The sequence below is a fragment of the Eptesicus fuscus genome, chromosome 8 (genome assembly GCF_027574615.1).
Source record: "Eptesicus fuscus isolate TK198812 chromosome 8, DD_ASM_mEF_20220401, whole genome shotgun sequence".
Classification (NCBI taxonomy): domain Eukaryota; kingdom Metazoa; phylum Chordata; class Mammalia; order Chiroptera; family Vespertilionidae; genus Eptesicus; species Eptesicus fuscus.
In genome coordinates, this window is record NC_072480.1 from 2,164,478 (window position 1) to 2,188,417 (window position 23,940).

Here is a 23,940-nt window from a genome sequence, read left to right on the forward strand (position 1 = left end):
CAGTTTCTTAAAGGGAAAAGACATATATACAAACCTATATAATAAAAGCCTAAGTGGCCCGATGCCCTCATAGGACATCATCACAAGATGGCTGCCACAATATGGCCACCTTCACATCGTCACAAGATGGCCTCCACAAGATGGCTGCCACAAGACGGCCGCCAGGGGAGGGCAGTTGGGGGCGAACAGGCCAGCAGGGGAGGGCAGTTAAGGGCAATCAGACCAGCAGGGTAGGGCAGTTTGGGTGACCAGGCTGTCAGGGGAAGGAAGTAGGGGGCAACCAGGTCGGCAGGGAAGGGCAGTTGGGGGCAACCAGGTCAGCAGGTGAGGGCAGCTGGGGGTGACGAGGCCTGCAGGGGAGGGCAGTTAGGGGTGACCAGGCCTGCAGCGGAGGGCAGTTGGATGTGACCAGACTTGCAGGGGAGGGCAGTTGGGGGCAATCAGGCCAGCAGGAGAGGGTAGTTGGGGGTGATCGGGCCAGCAGGGGAGGGCAGTTGGGGGTGATTGGGCTGGCAGGGAGCCGTAAGGCGTCAATCTGGTGATCAGGGGAGCGGTTATCAGGCAATCAGGCTGCAGGCAGAAGCGGTTAGGGGCAATCAAGCAGGCAGGCAGGCAGGCAAGCAGTTAGGAGCCAGTAGTCCCAGATTGTGAGAGGGATGTCCGACTTCAAGTTTAGGCCTGATCCCTGTGGCAGTTGGACATCACCCAAGGGGTCCCAGATTGGAGAGGGTTCAGGCCGGGCTGAGGGACACTTCCTGTGCATGAATTTCGTACATCGGCACTCTAGTTAATTATAATATAACTAGAGGCCTGGTGCACAAAATTCATGCACAGGGGGTGTGTCCCTCAGTCCAGCCTGCACCCTCTCCAATCTGGAACCCCTCGAGGGATGTCCGACTGCCCATTTAGGCCCGGGCAATCCAGGACTGCTGGCTCCCAACTGCTCGCCTGCCTGCCTTCCTGATTGCCCCTAACTGCTTCTGCCTACCAGCCTGATCACCCCCTAACCACTCCCCTGCCAGCCTGATTGTCCCTAACTGCCCTCCCCTGCAGGCCTGGTCACCCCCAACTACTCTCTCCTGCACACCTGGGTCCCCCCAACTGCCCTTCCCTGCAGGCATGATTTCCCCCAACTTCCCTCCTCTGACGGCCTGGTCACTCCTAACTGCCCTCCCCTGCAAGCTTTATCGCCCCCAACTGCCCTCCCTTGCAGGCCTAGTCCCCCCCAACTGCCCTCCCCTGTTAGCCATCTTGTGTCCACATGGGGGCAGCCATCTTGCATGTTGGAGTGACGATAAATTTGCATATTACTCTTTTATTAGATAGGATAGAGGCCTCGTGCATGGGTGGGGGCTGGCTGGTTTGCCCTGAAGGGTGTCCCCGGATCAGGGTGGAGGTTCCCTTGGGGTGTAGGGCAGCCTGGGCGAGGGGCCTCTGGTGGTTTGCAGGCTGGCCATGCCCCCCGGAGACCCAAGTGGAGGCCCTGGTATCTGGGATTTATTTATCTTCTATAATTGAAACTTTGTAGCCTTGAGCAGAGGCCAGGGCCAGGCAGGGTGGGCGGTAAGCTTGGCTTCCTTCATTGCTGGGTAAACCCAAGCCTCCTGCTCACTCCTTGGCCACAGCCATCTTGGTTGCATTAATTTGCATACTTGCTCCTGATTGGCTGGTGGGGCTGGCTTGTGGGTGTAGCGGAGGTATGGTCAATTTGCATGTTTCTCTTTTATTAGTGTACATGTGGTAAATGTACATGTTCCAGACATAAAACAGGGAGAACATGTGGGAACTTTTCTGAAGCTTTAGTTCTAACATCTTTATTAAAAATATATTTTTATTGATTTCAGAGAGAAAGGGAGAGGGAGAGTGAGATCGAAACATCACCGTTTAGAAATAATTGATTGGCTGCCTCCTGCACTCCTCCCCCAGTGGGGATTGAGCCTGAGACTCAGGCATGTGAATTCCTGATTCATAAGTCAATACTCAATCACTGAACTACACCAATCGGGAGAGTGTTAATGTCTTAAAGAGTCATATGATCTAACCTTAGGTAATGATTATATTTCAAGTTAGTAAAGTAATAAGAAAATGTACAGATGTAATATTCACAGAGCACAGCACAGAAGAAGAAATACTAGTAAACTGGAATTGCTGAGCACAGAATGGAAGCCAGGAAGTGATGAGAGATGAAGCTAGGCAGAAATTCAGGTTCAGATATCTTGTTAAGAAGCTTGGGCTTTATTTTATAGAATCTATAAAATAAGCAATAGAGAACTGGGTTAGGGTTTTATAATAATATAATATAGCAGCATTATTTACAACTAAAGGCCTGGTGCATGAATTTGTGCACAGGTGGGTTCCCTCGGCCTGTCCAGCGTTTGGGGCCGATCAGGGCCATCTCGCCCAGTCCTGATCAGGGCTGGCTGGCCATGGGAGGTTGGCTGTGGGAGCACACTGACCACCAGGAGGCAGCTTCTGTGTTGAGTGTCTGCCCCCTGGTGGTAAGTGTGTGTCATAGCAACCAGTCCACCAGTCATTCGGTCATTTGGTTGCTTGCACTTTTATATATATAGACTGGAGGCCCAATGCATGAAATTCATGCAAGAGTAGTCCTTCCTTTTCCCGGCTGCTGGCGCCGGCTTCCCTCTAGCACCTGGCACCCCGGCTTGCTTCCCTCCGGCCTCCCGCTGGTACCCAGGATCTGGGCTGGCTTCCTTCCTGCCACTGGCAGGCACCTGGGACCTGGGCTAGCTTCCCTCTGGCTGCCTGCAGGCACCGGGACCTGGGCTTTGCTCCAGCCACCCAGGCTCCTGGGACCCAGGCTGGCTTCCCTCCAGCCTCAGTTACATCAGGAAGGATGTCTGGATTGACAAACGACAGGATGTCCAGTCTAATTAGCATATTACCCTTTTATTATTATAGATAGCTAAAAGTGTAAACAACCTAAATGTCCACCAATACATGAAAGGATAAGCAAAATGTGGTATATACATTCAATGTAATATTATTCAATGTTAAATAGGAATGAAATTTTGATACATGTTATGATATGGATGAACCTTTAAGACATTATTCTAAGAGATATAAGGCAAACACAAAAGAACAGATATTATATGATTCCACTTATATAAGGTACCCAGAATAGTCAAAATTATAGAAACAGAAAGTAGAATAGTGGTTTCCAGGGACTGGTAGATGAGGGAAGGGAGAATTATTGTTTAATGGGTATGGAGTTTCAGTTTAGAAAGATGAAAATATTTTGTATATGGATGATGGTGCTGGTTACACAACAATATGAATGTCCTTAATGTTACTGAAATATATACTTAAAATGGTTAAGAAGGCATATTTAATGTTATGTGTATTTTGCCACAATAAAAAGTAACATAGTAATGTTTCTTATATTTTTTTTAATGCTTTTGGCAACAGGGCTATTTATTTATTTATTTTTTCAATTTTTTTTATTAAGTTATTATATGTGTACATATCTTACCATTGCCACCCCCCACCCCACTCCCATATATGCCCTCACCCCCCAGAGTTTTGCATCCGTTGGTTATGCTTATATGCATGCATACAAGTCCTTTGATTGATCTCTTATCTCCCCCACCTCTCCTTAACTTTCCCCCTGTAATTTGACAGTCTGTTTGATGCTTTACTGTCTCTGTATCTGTCTTTTTGTTCAAGTTTATAATGTTCTTTATTATCCATAAATGAGTGAGATCATGTGGTATTTTTCTTTCATTGACTGGCTTATTTCACTTAACATAATGTTCTCCAATTCCATCCAGGTTGCTGCAAATGATGAGAAATCCTTCTTTTTTATGGCAGCATAGTATTCCATTGTGTAGATGTACCACAGTTTTCTGATCCAGTCATCTGCTAACGGGCACCTAGGCTGTTTCCAAATCTTAGCTATGGTAAATTGTGCTGCTATGAACATAGGGGTGCATATATCCTTACTGATTGGTGTTTCTAGTTTCTTCGGATATATTCCCAGGAGTGGGATTACTGGGTCAAATGGGAGTTCCATTTTTGGTTTTTTGAGGAAACTCCATACTGTTCTCCACAGTGGCTGCACCAGTCTGCATTCCCACCAGCAGTGCACGAGGGTTCCTTTTTCTCCGCATCCTCGCCAACACTTGTCGTTTGTTGATTTGTTGATGATAGCCATTCTGACAGGTGTGAGATGGTACCGCATTGTTGTTTTGATTTGCATCTCTCGGATAATTAGTGATGTTGAGCAAGTTTTCATGTGTCTCTTGGCCTTCCTTCTGTCTTCTTTTGAAAAGATTCTATTTAGGTCTGTTGCCCATTTTTTTATTGGATCATTTATCTTACTTTTATTAAGTTGTATAAGCTGCCTGTAGATGTTGGAGATTAAACCTTTATCAGTGATGCCATTTGCAAATATGTTCTCCCATGCAGTGGGCCTTCTTGTTGTTTTGTTGATGGTTTCTTTTGCTGTGAAAAAGCTTTTTATTTTGATGTAGTCCCATTTGTTAATTTTCTCTTTAGCTTCCATTGCCCTAGGGGCAGTGTCAGTGAAGAATTTCTTTTGGCATATGTCTGAGATTTTGCTGCCTGTGGATTGCTCTAGTATTTTTATGGTTTCCCGTCTTATGTTTAAGTCCTGTATCCATTTTGAGTTTATTTTTGTGTATGGCGTAAGTTGGTGATCAAGCTTCATTTTGTTGCATGTATCTGTCCAATTTTCCCAACACCATTTATTTAAGAGACTGTCTTGACTCCATTGTATGTTCATGCCTCCTTTGTCAAATATTAATTGAGCATAGTGGTTTGGGTCAATATCTGGATTCTCTATTCTATTCCATTGATCTATATGTCTGTTCTTGTGCCAGTACCAGGCTGTTTTGAGAACAGTGGCTTTGTAATACAGCTTGAAATCTGGTATTGAGATCCCTCATACTTTATTCTTCTTTCTCAGGATTGCTGTGGCTATTCAGGGTCTTTTTTTATTCCAGATGAATTTTTGGAGAGTTCTTTCAAGGTCTGTGAAATATGCCATTGGTATTTTAATGGGGAGTGCATTGAATCTATAGATTGCTTTGGGTAGTATGGACATTTTAATGATGTTGATTCTACCAATCCATGAACATGGTATGTTCTTCCATCTGTTTACGTCTTCCTCTATCTCTTTTTTCAGTGTCCTGTAGTTTTCCGTGTATAGGTCTTTTACCTCCTTAGTTAAGTTTATTCCTAGGTATCTTAATTTTTTTGGTGCGATGGTAAATGGGATTGCCTTTTTAGTCTCTCTGTCTGTAAGTTCACTATTGGTGTATAGAAAGGCCATAGATTTCTTGGCGTTAATTTTGTATCCTTCTACATTGCCAAATTCATTTATTAAGTCTATTAGTTTTTTGACGGAGTCTTTCGGATTTTTTATGTACAATATCATGTCGTCTGCAAATAGACAGCTTTACTTGTTCTTTTCCAATTTAGATGCCTTTTATTTCTTCTTCTTGTCTAATTGCAATGGCTAATACTTCCAGTACTATGTCAAACAGGAGTGGTGAGAGTGGGCATCCCTGTCTTGTTCCTGTTCTTAGGGGAAATGTTTTTAGTTTTTGTCCATTGAGTATGATGTTTGCTGTGGGTTTATCATATATAGCTTTTATTATGTTGAGGTATGAGCCTTCTATTCCCACTTTGTTGAGAGTTTTTATCAAGAAAGGGTGTTGGATTTTGTCAAATGCTTTTTCTGCAACAATTGATATGACTATGTGATTTTTATCTCTCAACTTGTTTATGTGATGTATCACGTTTATTGATTTGTGGATATTGTACCATCATTGCATTCCTGGGATAAATCCTACTTGGTCATGGTGTATGATCTTTCTGATGTACTGCTGGAGCCGATTTGCTAGAATTTTGTTGAGGATTTTGGCATCTATGTTCATGAGGGATATTGGTCTGTAATTCTCTTTCATTGTGTTGTCTTTATCTGGTTTTGGTATTAGAGTGATGCTGGCTTCATAGAATGAGCTTGGAAGTGTTCCTTCTGCTTGAATTTTTTGGAATAGTCTGAGGAGGATAGGTTTTAGTTATTCCTTGAATGTTTGGTAAAACTCTCCTGTGAAGCCATCAGGTCCCGGGCTTTTGTTTGCCGGAAGCTTTTTGATGACTGCTTCAATTTCGTCCATAGTTATTGGCCTATTGAGCTCTTTAGATTCTTCTTGATTGATTTTTGGAAGGTTATATTTTTCTAGGAATATGTCCATTTCCTCCAGGTTGTCCAGTTTGTTGGAATAGAGTTGTTCGTAGTATTTTGTAACAATCCTTTGTATCTCAGCGGGGTCTGTTGTTATTTCACCTCTTTCATTTCTGATTTTGTTTATTTGGGTCCTCTCTCTTTGCTTCTTGGTGAGCCTGGCTAGAGGTCCATCAATCTTGTTTATCCTTTCAAAGAACCAGCTCTTGGTTTTGTTGATCTTTTGTATTGTTTCTTTGGTCTCTATGTCATTTATCTCTGCTCTGATCTTTGTTATTTCCTTCCTTTTTGTTACACTGGGCTTTTCTTGCTGCTCTTTTTCTAGCTCTTTGAGTTGTAGGGTTAAGTAATTTATTATCATTGTTTCTTGTTTTTTGCAATAGGCTTGTAGAGCTATGAACTTCCCTCTCAAGACTGCTTTCGCTATGTCCCATAGATTTTGGATTGTTGTGTTTTCATTGTCATTTGTTGCCATGATGTTTTTTATTTCTTCCTTGATCTCTCTGGTGACCCAGTCCTTGTTTAATAGCATGCTGTTTAGTCTCCATGTGTTTGATTTCTTTGGATTGTATTTATTGTAGTTGATTTCCAGTCTTATGCCACTGTGATCTGAGATGCTTGATATAATTTCTATCTTCTTGAATTTGAAGAGACTTTGCCTGTGACCCAGCATATGGTCTATCTTTTAAAATGACCCATGTGCACTTGAGAAGAATGTATGTTCTGTGGCTTTGGGGTGAAATGTTCTGAAGATGTCAATTAATTCCATCTGGTCTAGTGATTCATTTAGGATTGCTGTTTCTTTGCTGATTTTTTGTTTAGAGGATTTGTCCAGTGGTGATAGTGGGGTATTAAAATCTCCTACTATGATTGTATTGCTATTAATCTCTCCCTTGAAATCCTCCAGGAGTTTTTTTATGTATTTGGGTGCTCCTATATTGGGAGCATATATGTTAACCAGAATTATTTCTTCTTGTTGGATTTCTCCCTTTAGTATTATGAAGTGGCCTTCTTTATCTCTTGTTATGGCATTTACTTTGAGGTCTATTTTGTCAGATATAAGTATTGCTACCCCAGCTTTTTTTTCATTTCCATTTGCCTGAAAGATATTTTTCCATCCCTTCACTTTCAATCTGTGTGAGTCTCTTGTTCTGAGGTGGGTCTCTTGTAGACAGCATATATATGGGTCGTGTTTTTTTATCCATTCAGCTACTCGATATCTTTTGATTGGAGCATTTAGTCCGTTTACATTTAAAGTTATTACTGAAAGGTATTTGTTTGTAGTCATATCTATTTTTGTGTCTGTATTCCTTCTTACCTGTTTATTTCTTCTTTTTACAGTATTCCCTTTAGCAATTCTTGCATTGCTGGTTTGGTGGTGATAAACTCCTTGAGCCTTTTTTTGTCTGCAAAGCTCCTGATTTCCCCTTCAATTTTGATTGATAGTCTTGCTGGATATAGTATTCTTGGATTCAGTCCTTTGCTTTGCAACACTTTGTATACCTCCTTCCATTCACTTCTAGCTTGTTGGGTTTCTGTTGAGTAATCATTTGACAATCTGATGGGTGTTCCTTTGTAGGTAACTCTCTGTCTCTCTCTTGCCGCCTTTAAGATTCTCTCTTTATCATTTATATTTGCCATTGAAATTATGACATGTCTTGGTGTGGGTCTTTTGGGGTTGATCCTGCTTGGGACTCTCTGTACTTGCGTAACTTTTATCTTTCCCATATCCGGGAAGTTTTCTGTCATTATTTCTTCAAATAGATTTTCTAATCCCTGCTGCTCTTCTTGTGCTTCTGGCAGCCCTATTACACGTATGTTACTTCGTTTCATGTTGTCCCGAAGCTCCCTTAGGCTTTCCTCCTGCTTTTTAATTCTTTTCTCCAATTGCTGTTCAGATTGAGCTTGTTTCTGTACCTGATCTTCTAACTCACTAATTCGGTCCTCTGCTTCTTGTAGTCTACTGTTGAAACTTTCCATGGTGTTTTTGATTGTAGCTATATCACTTTTCATTTCTTCCTGATTCTTGCATAAGTTGTTGATTTTCTCATCCATCCGATGTATAAATTCCACGACCATTACTCTAAACTCCTTTTCGGTCATGTTGCAAGCTTCAGTTTCACTGATTTCCTTTCTTGGCGACTCCACATTTTCTTTCCTCTGTGAGTTATTTCGTTTCCCCATTCTGGCTATAACCAGAAAGCTCAAGCTTCCGTTTGCGTGGACCTGGGCCGTGTGCTGTGGGGGCTTTGCTCCACCCGAGTTTCACTGAAGTGCTCTGACACTAGGAGGTGTGGCTGCCTTTGGTTGGTGGGAACCAGACTTGCCCAGGGTCAGTGTCCCCAGTGTTCCGTGTGGTCTTGTGTGCACACTTAGAATCAGGGGCCCTGTCTGCACCACACTGTTGGTATGTGCAGAAAATGAGATCCTTAGCATGTGCCAGGAGTCAGAGTTTCCCTGTTTCTGCACCACGACTCGAGTGTCAGAGTCTCTGTTGCCTTGTGCAGTTTCTCGTTGAGAATCAGGGTCCCTGTGTGTGCATGCACCAACAATTGGGGTCGCTGGCTCTTAGTGTGAATGCGCTGTGAGTCAGGGATCCCAGGCAGCTGTGTCCGGCGTGCCAAATTCCCTGAAGTGGAGCTGCGTCCTGTGTGTGCTCTCTCTACTGAGCCAAACCGGGTAGGGCGCACACTCTTAATTTCCTGAAGGTGAGCTGGCTCTGTGCACTCTCCCGGAGTCCCGGAAGGGGGGCGGAGTCTGTCCTGTGCGCCAAATTCCCCAAAGGGGAAGCCCCTCTGTGAGAGCACTAAGATTCCCGGAAGGAGGAGCTGTGACCCGCAAGCCAAATTCCCCCAAATTCTCCGATGGGGAGCCCTCTGTGCGCACTGACAGATTTCCCCAACAGGGAGCTGCTTCTGTCCCGCATGCGCACACGCGCCAAATTCCCTGAGGGGGAGCGAGTCCCTGGGCAAAGTTCTGCAGCTTGGGCGAGGGGCGGGACTATCAGTTAAAATGGCGCTATCTGCGCGCCTGCGGGGAGGGGGATAGGCTCTTTGACTCAGGGAATTCTGCCTGGAAGTCTGGATTCTTGTTGTTTGTTGGTCTGAAGCTGTGATAGCAGTTCTCTGTCCCCAGTGGCCGCAGGGTCCTGGTTTGTGTCAGAAGCCAGGATCCAGTCTCAGGCAGCTCTGTTTCTCAGGATGGCGTGGTCTCCGCGTCCGCACCAGGCGCGGAGATGTGTCCGCTTTGTGCGCGGGGCTCCGCAGTCTAGGACTGCCTGGTTAGGCAGCCCCTTGGAAGTCCTGCAGAATCTAACTGACCCTAGCTCACACACACACACACACACACACACACACACGTCTACACTCTCCTCTATGGGTTCCTCACTCACACTCTCTCTCTCCCTACCTTCCTGCCTGTCGCCATCTTCTTTTCCCCCAACAGGGCTATTTTCTGTTTCTTATATTTTAATAGAATAATTTAAATATGGGGAATGTTTACATATTAAATATCCTAGAGTGTAGTGTGAATTTGAATGAAACAAGATTGGAGCCAAGGACACAGGAAAACTGGGTGAGGCACACTAGTCTAAAACTACTTCTTAAAAAGCAGGAAATGAGGAAAATGATTTGGGAAATATTAAGAAATATAACTGGAAATACAGTTGCCAGGCTTTGGTGGTGGACACGTGTATATGTTCCAAAACTTACTGATTTAACAATTCATGATATTTCACAATTTTGTGGCTGTCTTAGTTCAGGCTGCTATAAAAAAGTACTATAAACACACAACTTCAGAATCCAGCTTCAGAATTACAAATCATGAAATTATAGCACAGGCAATGTAAATACTTGAGACTTTTACCATATTTATTTTTCAAGAATTCAAATAAAAGACAATTGACCTCTATTTAGAAAACCTGTGACTATGCCTCATAGGGTCAAAAAATGGGAGTGGGGATAAATTCCAAAGTTTCCTATCATAATCAGGGTAGGGTAAAAATAGATCTTCAGTTGTTTGTATGGAAAATAATACAATAATAAATAAATAAGAATACAAGAATTAACCCTTTGTTTCATGTATTCACAACTATAAACCTATTTTGCCCCACCTGCATATAATATAAGGAAACACAAACAGGAGGTTATAGTATCTCTCAAGAACAACAATGTTCTGTTTCATATATTTCCAAAATATAACCTATGTTTTTATTCTTTGTTTTATTTTTTTTCATCATTTATCTCCCCTATACCCTCTTGAACCTCTACACCTTCTCCTCACCCACAATCACTACACTGTTGTCCATGTCTATGACTTCTTTCTTTTTATTTTGCTCAATACCCACCCCCCACCAGAACTGTCTGTCTGAGTGTGTCTCTATTTTTCTTGTCAGTTCAGAATGTTCATTAAATTTTACATATGAATGAAATCCTGTGGTACTTGTCTTTCTCTGTGTTCTTTCCAGCACTTGTTGTTTGTTGACTTATTTATGATAGCCATTCTGACAGATGTGAGGTGATATCCCATTGTGGTTTTAATTTGCAATTCTCTGATAATTAGTGACATTGAGCATCTTTTCATATGTCTATTGGACAACTGTATGTCCTCTTCGGAAAAGTGTCTACCCAGGTTTTTTGCCCATTATTAAATTGGATCGGTGTTATGTTTTGTTTTTTGGTGTTGAATTTTATAAGATCCTTTTAATTTTTTTCTATTAGCCCCTTATCAAATATACCAGTGATTATGTTCTCCCATTCAGTGGGTTGTCTTTTCATTTTGTTGATGGTTTCCTTTGCTATGAAAAACTTTTTAGTTTGATGTGGTCCCGTTTATTTACTTTTACTTTTGTTTCCCTTGCCTGAGGAGATATATCAGAAAAAAATATTGTGATGAGAAATGTCTGAGATTTTACAGCTTCTTCTAGGATTTTCTTCTAGGATTTTTTATGGTTTTGAGTCTAACATTTTTGTATTTTTTTCAAGAATATGTGGGTTATGCCCTGACTGGTTTGGCTCAGTGGATAGAGCATTGGCCTGCGGACTGAAGGGTCCCAGGTTCGATTCCAGTCAAGGGCATGTACCTTGGTTGTGGGCACATCCCCAGAGGGGGGTGTGCAGGAGGCAGCTGATCGATGTTTCTCTCTCATCGATGTTTCTAACTCTCTATCCCTCTCCTTTCCTCTCTGTAAAAAATCAATAAAATATATTTAAAAAAAAAAAGAGAGAGACTTCTCTCTGGAAAAAAAAAAAAGAATATGTGGGTTATGATAAGCTATTAAATTCATAATTTCAGAAACTGGTAATTCTTATTTTTGTTTGACGATGAGTGATAGAGAAAATATGAACCATTAAATAATAATCCTAGAGTTCAATAGGTAGTGGGAGTTGAGAGCGGACCCCAGAGAGCCCTAAGCCGCCCCACAACCACCACTGGCCTAGTTCCACCACACCCTGTGAGGAACTACTGCACCCCGCCCCAGTCACCACCACAACTATGAGCAGCTAGGCTGAGACCCAGCAGCCACCTGCAGCCCCCACCAAGCGCCACACCATAGGCTGCTGCCGGGGCCACCCTTCAGCAGCAGGGCCTTGGGGGTTGGTTAGGGTTAGGAGCTGGCGGGGACAAGTAGGTCATGGCAAGGAAGGTTTGGGGAACAGTAAAATTGTTCCATGTAAGAAAGGGATATGGTTTAATCAACTAGAATCACATCAAGGAAGATGTATTTGTACACCAGACTCCATAAAGAAGAATAACCCCAGGAAGTCCCGTCGCAGTATAGGAGATGGAGATACTATGGTGTCTGATGTTGTTGAAGAAGAAAAGGGTGCGGAGGCAGCAAATGTTACAGGCCCTAGTGGAGTTCCTGTGCAAGGCAGTGACTGCAGCAGACCCGAACCATTATAGATGCTATCCACGTGGCAGGGGTCTTTCACGCAATTACCAGCAGAATTACCAGAATAGTGAGAATGGGGAAAACAATAAGGGATGGGAGAGTGATCCCAAAGACCAGGCCCAACAGTGCCGGCTCTATAGCAGGAGATGGTTCCCACCTTACTACATTGGGAGACATTATGAGCGTTGACCACAGTATTCCAACCCTCCTGTGTAGGGAGAAGTGATGGAGGGTGCTGACAACCAGGGTTCAGTAGAACCGGGTACACCAGTGAGACAGAATATGTATTGGGGCTATGGGGCTATAGACCACAATTCTGCAGGGGCCCTCCTCACCAAAGACAGCCTAGAGAGGACAGCAATGAAGAAGATAAGGAAAATCAAGAAGATGAGACCCAAGATCAGCAGCCACTTCAACGTTGGTACCGCCACAACTTCAATTACTGACACAGATACCCAGAAAACCCTGAACCACAATATGACAAAGATACAAAAGCAGCTGATCCACCAGAATCTGTCCACTCTAGAAGCTGAGTAAAAAATGCCGGTTTCCATTTCTACCGTCATCGGTTTAGTCATCCAACAAGAAGAAATGAATATGAAATTTCAGCAATAAGAAATGAACAAAAAATGGGAGTTAAAGGCCTTAAATGCTTGCTTTTTGTCCATTGACCAGATAGATGGAACTATCTGCATTATCTATGCAATATGTGGTTTTCATTATTTTTATTAAAAGACATCTGTTTTTGGTAATGACAAACGTGTTTTTGAAGAAAGAAAAAAAAAAAGCCTGTTTTTTTCTCAATACACCTTTAAAGGTTTTTAAATTGCTTCATATCTGGTCAAGTTGAGATTTTTAAGAACTGCATTTTAAATTTGTAATAAAAGTTTACAATTTGATTTTTTCAAAAAAGTCAACAAACTTCAGGCACCTGTTAATCAAGGTCTTAAATAATTAAAAAATAATAATTCTGGAAAAGATAACAATGAAATTTAAATGTAAGCATTAGTGCAACAGAAACAAAAGAAATGGTTCTTCATTATTGAAACCTAAGTGATTGCATCTGACTAATGGAAAATAGCAGATTTTATTAGTCGTCATGGAGTCAGAAGTGCCAGTTTTAAGCATAAAAGTAATTCATTTGAGAACCAAGAAAAGGTGTCCAATAACAATAAAAATTTAAAAAATATATCACTAACATAATGATTTTGTGTAGGGCAAAAGCTACATTGGTAAGGATTGCTTATCCTGTGGATACACATTTTGTGAAATGAATAGAATAAAATGCCTCTGAAAAAAATGCTTAATCTATTCCTTTTATTTAAAGCAGTATCAAATAAAAACTATATTTATGTCTGATTTAAAGTTAAGATTTTCTATTTTAAAAGATAAATTTATCATGTTATAATCAACATAATTTAAAATAATAAATTTATATAATGTTTTGAACATACAATTTCATATTTAATTATGGAAGAAAAAATGAATTAGGAGAAAGTGTTTATGTGTTACTTAATTAGTTGTAAAGAAACTCAAGGGAATTAGATTCCACACTTTAAAATCCTAGTGTTAAGGAATTAGGCTAATGCTAACCTTGTAAAAAAAAAAAAAAAAGCTTGGAAAACTCCCTTGCTCTTGAATTTTTTGGAATAGTTTAAGGAGGATAGATGTTAGTTCTTCTCTGAGTGTTTGGTAAAACTCCCCTGTGAAGCCATCTGGACCAGGGCTTTTGTTTGATGGGAGTTGTTTTTTGTTTTTGTTTGTTTGTTTGTTTTTATTACTGCTTCAATTTCATCAGTAGTTATTGGCCTATTCAGGTTTTTTGATACGTCCTGATTCAGTTTTGGAAGATTGTATTTTTCTAGGAATATGTCTATTTCATCCAGGTTGTTCAACTTCTGGAATTTAGTTGTTCATAGCACTTTTTTTGTGATCATTTGTATTTCTCTTAGGTCAGTTGTCACTTTGCCTTTTCTGTTTTTGATTTTATTTGAGTACTCTATCTTTGTTTCATAATGAGTCTGACTAAATGTGCATCAATCTTGTTTATCTTTTCAAAGAATCAGCTCTTGTATTGTTTTTTAGTCTGTAGGTCATTTATTTCTGCTCTAATCTTTATTATTTCCTTCCTTCTACTTTCTCTGGGCTTTTATTGTTGTCCTCTTTATAATTCTTTAAGTTGTAGGGTTAGATAATTTATTAGAAGATTTTCTTCTAATAAATATTTGAGGTAGGCCTGTAATGCTATGAACATCCCTTTATACATTAAAAAGATCATATACCATGACCACGTGGGATTTATTTCAGGAATGCAAGGCTGGTACAATATTCACAAAACAATAAATGTGATATATCACATAAGCAAATTGGAAGACAAAAATCACATGATCATATCAACTGATGCAGATTAATCATTCAACAAAATTCAACACCCTTTTTTGATTAAATCTCTCAGCAAAGTGGGCATAGAGGGATCATACCTCAATATTATAATGACCAAATATGAAAACCTACAGCCAACATCATACTCAATGGTCAAAAACTAAACTAATTTTCTCTAAGAACAGGAACAAAACAGGGATGTCTGCTTTCACCACTCTTATTTGACACTTGAGGCCTGGTGCATGAAATCCATGCACGGTGGGGTAGGGCCTACACCCTCTCACAATCCGGGACTGCTGGCCTGCACCCTCTCGCAATCTGGGACTGCTGGCTCCTAACTGCTCACCTGCCTGCCTTCATGATCGCCCCTAACCACTCTGCCTTCCTGCCTGATCACCCCTAACCGCCTTTGCCTGCTTGCCTGATCATCCTTAACTTCTCTCCCCTGCTGGCCTGATCATCCCTAACTGTTCTCCCCTGCTGGCTTGATTGCCCCTAACCACCTCTGCCTTGGCCCCTGCCACTGTGGCTTTGTCTGGAAGGATGTCCAGAAGATGTCTGGTCTACCCAGCCTAATTAGCACATTACCCTTTTATTAGTATAGATAGGACTGGAAATACTAGTCACAGTGATCAGACAAGATAAAATAAATAAAAGTCATCCAAATTGGAAAGAGAAAGTAAAACTTTCATTATTTGCAGATGACATGTTATTGTACACAGAAAATCCTAAAGACTCCATGAATAAACTACTAAATTTAATCAAGGAATTTGGCAATGTAGCAGGATTAACACCCAGAAATCAATGGCATTTTTATACAACAATAATGAACTCTCAGAAAGAGAAACTAAAAAAAAAAAAAAAAATCCATTTACCATTGCAACAAAAAAATTAAGATACTTAGGAATAAACTTGACCAAGGTGGTAAAAACCCTATACTTGGAAAACTATAGGATGATGAAATATGGAATAGAGGATGATATAAACAAGTGAGAGAATATACTGTGTTCATGGATTGGTAAAATCAAAATCATTAAAATGTACATACTACCTAAAGCAATCTATAGATTCAATGGAACCCCTATTAAAATACCAATGGCATATTTCACAGATCTAGAACAAACACTCCAAAAATTTATAAGTAAGCAAAAAAGACCCCAAATAGCTGCATCCATCTTGAGAAAGAAGAACAAAGATGGAGGGATTACAATGCCAGATATCAAGTTATGCTACAATGCCACTATAGGCAAAACAGTCTGGTAGTGGCACAAGAACAGCCATATAGATCAATGTAACAGAATAGAGAATCCAGAAACTGACCCAAGCCATTACGCTGAGTTAATATTTGACAAAGGAGGCAAGAGCATACAATGGAGTAAAGATATTCTCTTCAATCAATAGTGTTGGAAAATTGGACAGGTACATGCAAAAATAATGAACCTAGATCACCAAATTACACCATACACAAGAATAAACCCAAAATGGATAAAAATGCTTTTTAAAATTTATTTATTTATTTTATTTTTTAAAATATATCTTTATTGATTTCTGAGGGGAAGGGAGAGGGAGGGAGGGAGGGAGGGGGAGAGAGAGAGAGAGAGAGAGAGAGAGAGAGAGAGAGAGAAAGAGAGAGAGAGAGAGAGAGAGAGAGAGAGGCAGAGAAAGAGAGAGAGAGAGAGAGAGAGAGAGAGAGAGAGAGAGAGAGAGAGAGAGAGAGGAGAGAGAGAGAGGCAGAGAGAGAGAGGCAGAGAGAGAGAGGCAGAGAGAGAGAGAGAGAAACATCAGTGATAAGAGAGAATCATTGATCGGCTGCCTCATGGAAGCCCCCTACTGGGGAGCGAGCCCACAACCCAGGCATGTGCCCTTGACTAGAATAGAACCTGGGAACCTTCAGTCCACAGGCTGATGCTCTATTCACTGAGCCAAACCAGCCAGGGCTAAAAGACCTAGCTGTTGGTCATGAACACATAAAATCCTAGAAGTAACCATAGGCAGCAAAATCTCAGATAACTCTCATGGCAATATACATCTCCTGGGGCAAGGGATAATAAGGAGAAAATAAATATATGGGACTATATCAAAATAAAAGACTTCTTCACAGCAATAGAAAGCATCAACAAAATGAAAAGGGAGCCCACTGCATTGGAGAACATATTTGCCGATTATATATCTGAAAAGGGGTTAATTTCCAAAATATATAAAGAACTCATACACCTTAACAAAAGAAAGACAAATAATTCAATTAAAAAATGGGCAAATGACCTAAGTAGACACTTTTCCAAAGCAGACATACAGAAGAATAAGAGACATATGAAAAAAGACTCAAAGTCATTAATGATTGAAGAGATGCAAATGAAAACAATGAGGTAACACCTCACACATTTCAGAATGGCTATTATCAACAAATCAACAAAGGACAAGCATTGGTGAGGATGTGGAGAAAAGGGTACCATAGTACACTGCTGGTGGGAATGCAGACTGGTGCAGCCACTGTAGAAAACAGTATGGAGTTTCCTCAGAAAACTAAAAATGGAACTCCCATTTGACCCAGTGATCCCACTTCTGGGAATATTTTTCAAGAAACTAGAAACACCAATCAGAAAGGATATATGCACCACTCTGTTCATAGCAGCACAATTTACAACAGCTAAGATTAGGAAACAGCCTAAGTGCCCATCAGCAGATGAGTGGCTTAGAAAACTGTGGTACATCTACACAATGGAATAAAAAAGAAGGAATTCCTACCATTTACAACAGCATGGATGTACCTGGAGAGAATTATGCTAAGCAAAATAAGCCAGTCAGAGAAAGATAAATATCACATGATATCATTCATTTGTGGAATATAATGAACAACATAAACTGATGAACAGATACAGATCCAGAGACAGAGAAGCATCGATCAGACTGTCAAACCTCAAAGAGAAGGCAGGGGAGGGTGGTGGTAAGAGGGAGATATCAACCAAAGGACTTGTATGCATGCATATAAGCCTAACCAATGGACACAGACACCAAGAGGGTGAGAGCATAAGTGGGGGAGTGGTGGGGGGCAATGGGGCGATAAGGACACATATGTAATACCTTAATCAATAAAGAAAAAAAAAGAAAAATAGAAAACATGAAATACTAGCAAATTGCCTAACCGGCCTGGCTCAGTGGTTGAGCATCAACCTATGAACCAGGAGGTCATGGTTTGATTCCCGGTTAGGGCACATGCCTGGGTTGTGGGTTGGATCCCCAGTGTGGGGCATGCAGGAGGCAGCCAATCAATGATTCTCTCTCATCATTGATGTTTCTGTCTCCTTCTCCCTCTTTCTTCCTCTCTGAAATCAATACAAATGTATTAAAAAATAAATATCTTTAAAAGATAAACATTAGCAAGTAATCAGGACAAACAAAATATTAGTTATACTAGTAGCCCATTTGCAGGAAGAATCCTACAAGTGGCCGCTGTGGCCGCATGCTCTGTGCCACCGCCGTTGTGGCCGCCGCTGCCGCCCGCCCTGCTCTGCACTGCTCCACCCCTCTCCGCCCCGCCCGGGCTTTCCCTCTGGCAGCCACCTTGCTTTCCACTTTTCCTCCCTCTTCCTTCTAAGTTGTCTTCAGTCTTCACTCCTCCCTCCCTCAGCGTATGCAAATTAACCACCATCTTTGTTGGGTAATTTGCATACTCGCTCTGATTGGCTGGTGGGCGTGGCTTGAGTGTAGCGAAGGTGCAGTCAATTTGCATATTACTGTTTTATTAGGTAGGATGAAAATCTTTCTGCCTTCCAAATATAAGAAAATTTGTTTTTATTTTCCTAGAACAATTTGATACATTATACCTTCTTAAGCAATATGAAAGCCTTTTTATTTTTCTTCCTACTAATCCTTCCAAAATTTGTCAATTCTTAATAAGCGAGTCATGGCAACATGGTTCTTTGCATGAATTCAATAATACCAGTTTCCAATTGTGGTTTTATTAACCAAGACTTTGACTGGAATGTCATGCCTGAGAGAGACATTCCTGGGCTCCGGATGTCATCAAAAAGTCTTAGTGAGTGAAGATTGATTATGAAGCCAATATGGGCCCCTTGGAGAAAGTCTGCTATCTTGCTTGGTCACATGGTTCATGGCAGTCTTTCCAGGTAAGGAATGAGGTTGCTTTCCTGGGAGATGGCAAGGAAGTATCCTCAAGATATCTTTGGGGACCTCAATAACTTGAGGAATTCACCCAAGTCTACAGATATTGCAGGAAAACCTGATGGCAGCTAAGTCACTCAGATTATTTGCCCTGACAGGCTAATTAAGGCTCAATGTTGAAATTTCAGCAGAGCAGATTTTTTAAAAAACCTATACGATCAATTGCTATTCTTATTGTGTTCATGCAAATAATCAGGACAAATTGAAACTAGCCTCAATACAGTAAATAAATTGGTGTTCATTTGGCTCTTTAGTAAAAATGAGGGTAATTTTAGGGGGAAAATTCTCCATATAAATAGTTTTAAATATTAGACTCTAATTCAGTTCATTATCTTCAAAGTTTTATTTTTTCACCCATGAGCTAAACTAAACTGGATCCTAAATTTTTATCTAGTTTTCTTAAATATTTGACTACAACCATCCAAACTAATGTTTCATTTTTTTCTCATTCTTTGACTTGTAATTATTAACAACCAGAATTTTTTCCTTTTATCGGACTATTTATCATAATTATTGTCATTCTATCTTTTTCCCCAGTGATACTGAAATTTATAAAACAATTTTTCTCCACTGGGTTACAAACCCTATTTTTACTCAGGAAATACCTTTACACCATTACAACTTCCTTTTGTGCCCAGGCCTCATCATCCCTCTGACAGAGAGCAAGGATCTTTTGGCTCAGAAGGAAAACATCACTCCCTTTCAGCAGGAAGCACATTCAGAAGAAATACTATGCCCCTTTTCTCTGAAAGAATTCAGAACCCAAAATCCTTGAGGGGGAGAATGTTATACAGATACTAGAGGCCCGGTGCACGAAATTCGTGCACAGAGGGGGGTTGTCCCTCAGCCCAGCCTGTACCCTCTCCAATATGGGACCCCTTGAGGGATGTCTGGCTGCTGTTTAGATAGTCAGACATCGGAATCGGGCCGAAATGGGCAGTCAGACATCCCTCTCACAATCCAGGACTGCTGGCTCCCAACTGCTTGCCTGCCTACCTTCCTGATTGCCCCTAACCACTTCTGCCTGCCAGCCTATCACCCCCTAACCACTCTGCTGCCAGCCTGTTTGCCCTCAACTTTCCTCCTCTGCCAGCCTGGTCACCCCTAACTGCCCTCTCATGCAGGGTTGATCACCTCCAACTGCCCTCCCTTGCAGGCCTGGTCCCTCTCAACTGCCCTCCCTTGCAGGTCGTGTGCCCCCCAACTGCCCTCTCCTGCTGGCCATCTTGTGGTGGCCATCTTATGTCCACATGGGGGCAGGATCTTTGATCACATGGGGGCAGCTATATTGTGTGTTGCAGTAATGATCAATCTGCATATTACTCTTTTATTAGATAGGATAGAGGCCTGGTACAGGGGGGGGGGGCAGCTGGTTTGCCCTGAAGGGCGTCCCGGATCAGGTGGGGTTCCCTTGGGGTGTGGGGCGGCCTGGGCGAGGGGCCTGTGGTGGTTTGCAGGCCAGCCACGCCCCCTGACAACCCAAGCAGAGGCCCTGGTATTTGGGATTTATTTTCCTTCTACAATTGAAACTTTGTAGCCTGGAGTGGAGCCAAGCCTGTGGCTCCCTCTGAGGCAGGCAGCCATTTGTGTTGGAGTTATAATTGAAACTTTGTTGCCTTAAGCGGGTGGGCCCAGCCAGGGTGTGCGAAAAGTTTTGCTTCCCCTGTTGCCGGCAGCAACCCTGGACTGCTCTCTCAAGCTCCGTTCTGCCGCCATTTGTTTGAATTTGTTTACCTTCTATAATTGAAACTTTGTAGCTTGAGTGGAGGCTTAGGCCTGGCCAGGGCAGGCGGAAAGCTTGGCTTCCTCTGTTACCTAGGAAACCTTGCTCTCTGTGGCTGTAGCCATCTTGGTTTGGGTTAATTTGCATACTTGCTCTGATTGGATGGTGGGTGTGGCTTGTGGGTGTGTTGGAGGTATGGTCAATTTGCATATTTGTCTATTATTAGATAGGATGAGCTGAGCAAGTATGACAGGCCAGGTACAGAAGGTCACTGGAATGGAAGCCCCAGGTGCCTAGCAAAGAATTGTAGGGACCTTGCCCCAAGGGTGGCCTCTCCTCCCTAGCATATTGTTAGTTATACATTTAGGCCTTCTGATCTTTTGTCCCTAGAGATATCATCTAGGCCTCAGGAAAGGTTGAGAAAATTAACCATACCCTAAAAAATAATATAGCCAAACTATGTCAGGAGACTCATCTGCATTAGAATCAGGTGTTGCCAATTTTCCTGCTCAGAATTAGAGTAGCTCCCTGAAGTGGGATTGGTTTGAGGCCCTATGAAATAATATATGGGAGACCCTTTCAGGCAGCTATAGGAACAGATGTATATGTAGAAATAATGTTAAAATTAAGCATTATATGCAGCATCTTTATCAAACAGTGATAGTTATTAATAATTTGGCATGTGCTAGGGATTTTTCTGTCACAGGTATGCTACATTCCTTCTTAGCAGGAGTTCTACTCGAAACATGGAAAACCAGATCACTGACAATCAACATGGATGGGATCCTGGGACATGCTTGAGCTTCTGAAGTTGTCAGGGATAAAGCCCTAGATCCATTACACCAGAGTAAATAGGGTGCCAGAAGGGGAAGAATGGGTAACTGAACTCAAGAAACACCTCAAGGTTATCTTTCAAAGACAACATTTACTATAATCATGCTCTTGACCATGGCTGGTTTGGCTGAAGAATTCCATTCAGAAGAGACAAAAATATTTGGGTGTAATTAGTAAAAAATGTTCTTAATATCTCTGACTTTTGCCTTTTAGGAGGAACATATGTAGAATAGACCTTTACATCCTGTCTAGTAGGAGTTGGGACACCTATTGCTAATATATAGAATTATACTCATTTTATTCATTTTGGGAAGAAAGTCACATACAGGGACCTTTATGCATTGGGACCCATTGTCCAGAAAAATGATGAAGGCATATTTTCTCTAAAGGTGGCTGCAGTAGTTTCCTCTGAAAAATGTCTGACTTTTACCAGTTGATCTAATTATTGTCTTATAGTATCTAATAACTAAAATATGAATTGTTCTGATAATTTCACCCTTCCTTATACTAATGGACATTCTAAGCCACTGGCTGGTTGGTTTCTGATTGTTTATACATATACTAGAGGCCCGGTGCACGAAATTCTTGCATGGGGGTGTGTGTCCCTCAACCCAGCCTGCATCCTCTCCAATCTGGAACCCCTAGAGGGATGTCTGACTGCCCATTTAGGCCCAATCCCAGGCAGTCAGACATCCCTCTCACAATCCAGGACTGCTGGCTCCCAAGTGGAGGCCCTGATTCAGTGCTGTGCAGCCCTTTCCTTTGGATATCCCATCCTCCATCTCTTTTCCAAAATAAATTTAGTTTTTCTTTATCCACCCTCTGAGATGGTTATTCAGCTTGTCTGCATATCATCATATTAACCTTTCAGTTAATATGTAAGAAATTAATATTATTATTTTTTTGTCTTGGACAACTCTTTATTTTAATGCTCACCTGCCTGCCTTCCTGATCACCCCCTAACCACTCCCCTGCCAACCTGATTGATGCCTAACTGCTTCCCTGCCAGCCTGTTTGCCCCTAACTGCCCTCCCCTGTAGGCCTGGTCACCCCTAACTGCACACCCCTGCAGGCCTGGTCACCCATAATTGCCCTCCCCTGCAGGCCTGGTCCCCCCCAACTGCTCTCCCCTGCAGGCCTGGGTCCCAACCCAACTGCCCTTCCCTGCAGGCCTGGTCGCCCCCAACTTCCCTCCTCTGCCGGCCTGGTCACTCCTAACTGCCCTCCCCTGCAGGCTTGATCGCCCCCAACTGCCCTCCCTTGCAGGCCTGGTCCCTCCCAACTGCCCTCCCCTGCTGGCCATCTTGTGGAAGCCATCTTGTGTCCACATGAGGACAGGATCTTTGACCACATGGGGACAGCCATCTTGTGTGTTGGAGTGATGGTTAATTTGCATATTACTCTTTTATTAGGGGCCTGGTGCACAGGTGGGGGCCGGCTGGTTTGCCCTGAAGGGTGTCCCAGATCAGGGTGGGGGTTCCCCTTGGGGCATTTGGTGGTCTGGGCGAGGGCCTGTGTTGTTTTGCAAGCCAGCCACCCCCCACAGCGACCCAAGCGGAGGCCCTGGTATCTGGGATTTATTTATCTTCTATAATTGAAACTTTGTAGCCTTGACCAGAGGCCTGGGCCAGCCAGGTTGTACAGGAAGCTTGGCTTCCTCCATTGCTTGGGAAACCCAAGCCTCCAGCTCGCTCCATGGCTGCAGACAGCTTGGTTGGGTTAATTTTCATACTCGCTCCTGATTGGCTGGTGGGCATGGCTTGTGGGCATAGCGGAGGTATGGTCAATTTGCATATTACTCTTTTATCAGATAGGATCCTTGCCAACAGCACCAGGAGGCCTTGTTCTTTAGGAAGATTGACAGAAGTTAGAGACCTTCACCCGTATTCCATAAGAATAATTACTACCAAATAGAAAGAGTAGGGAAATATTAGGACTATATGGCAATACAACCCTTAATAGCCATTTGTAAGTTCCCTGCCACAGGAGGACAAAGACAGGGAAAAACTTGATGGACACCAGGAATCAGAACATATAAGAAATGAAAACTGTTCTAAAGACCTGATAGCATATCTGCACTCTATCCGAATTCTAAGCCCACAAACTCAGTCCCCTGACACACTGATGACAAGAGCTTCCTGCTAGTGACTGCATATAAGGATAATACTCCAGCTCCTGGGTGCTGCCATCATGGACTTTATATCCCCTTGACTCAGTGCTGTGCAGCCCTTCCCTTTGGATATCCCATCCTCCATCTCTTTTCCAAAATAAATTTAGTTTTTCTTTATCCACCCTCTGAGATGGTTATTCAGCTTGTCTGGATATCATCATGTTAACCTTTCAGTTAATATGTAAGAAATTAATATTATTATTTTTTTTGTCTTGGACAACTCTTTATTTTAATACTAGAGGCCTGGTGCATGAAATTTGTGCATGGGGCGGGGGGGGGGGGGGCGGTTCCACAGCCCGGCCTGAAGCCTCTCCAATCTGGGACCCTTCGAAGGAGATTTACAGAGATTAGGCCTAAACCAGCAGTCGGACATCCCTCTCGCAATCCAGGACTGCTGGCTCCTAACCGCTCACCTGCCTGCCTGCCTGCCTGATTGCCCCTAACCACTCTGCCTGCCAGCCTGCTCACCCCCAACTCCCCTCTGCCACTGGCCTTGCCTCCAACTGTCGTCCGCCGCCAGCCTGCTT

The 23,940-nt window shown here is 42.4% G+C and overlaps 1 protein-coding gene and 1 pseudogene across 2 annotated transcripts in view; one reads left to right on the top strand and one right to left on the bottom strand.

Annotated features, from left to right (window-relative positions):
* TRPC4 (transient receptor potential cation channel subfamily C member 4) overlaps nucleotides 1-23,940 on the bottom strand; it is a 370,139-nt gene that overhangs the window by 234,504 nt on the left and 111,695 nt on the right. The gene's annotated exons all lie outside the window — the stretch shown is intronic.
* On the top strand, nucleotides 11,723-12,655 carry LOC103302202 (Y-box-binding protein 1-like; annotated as a pseudogene).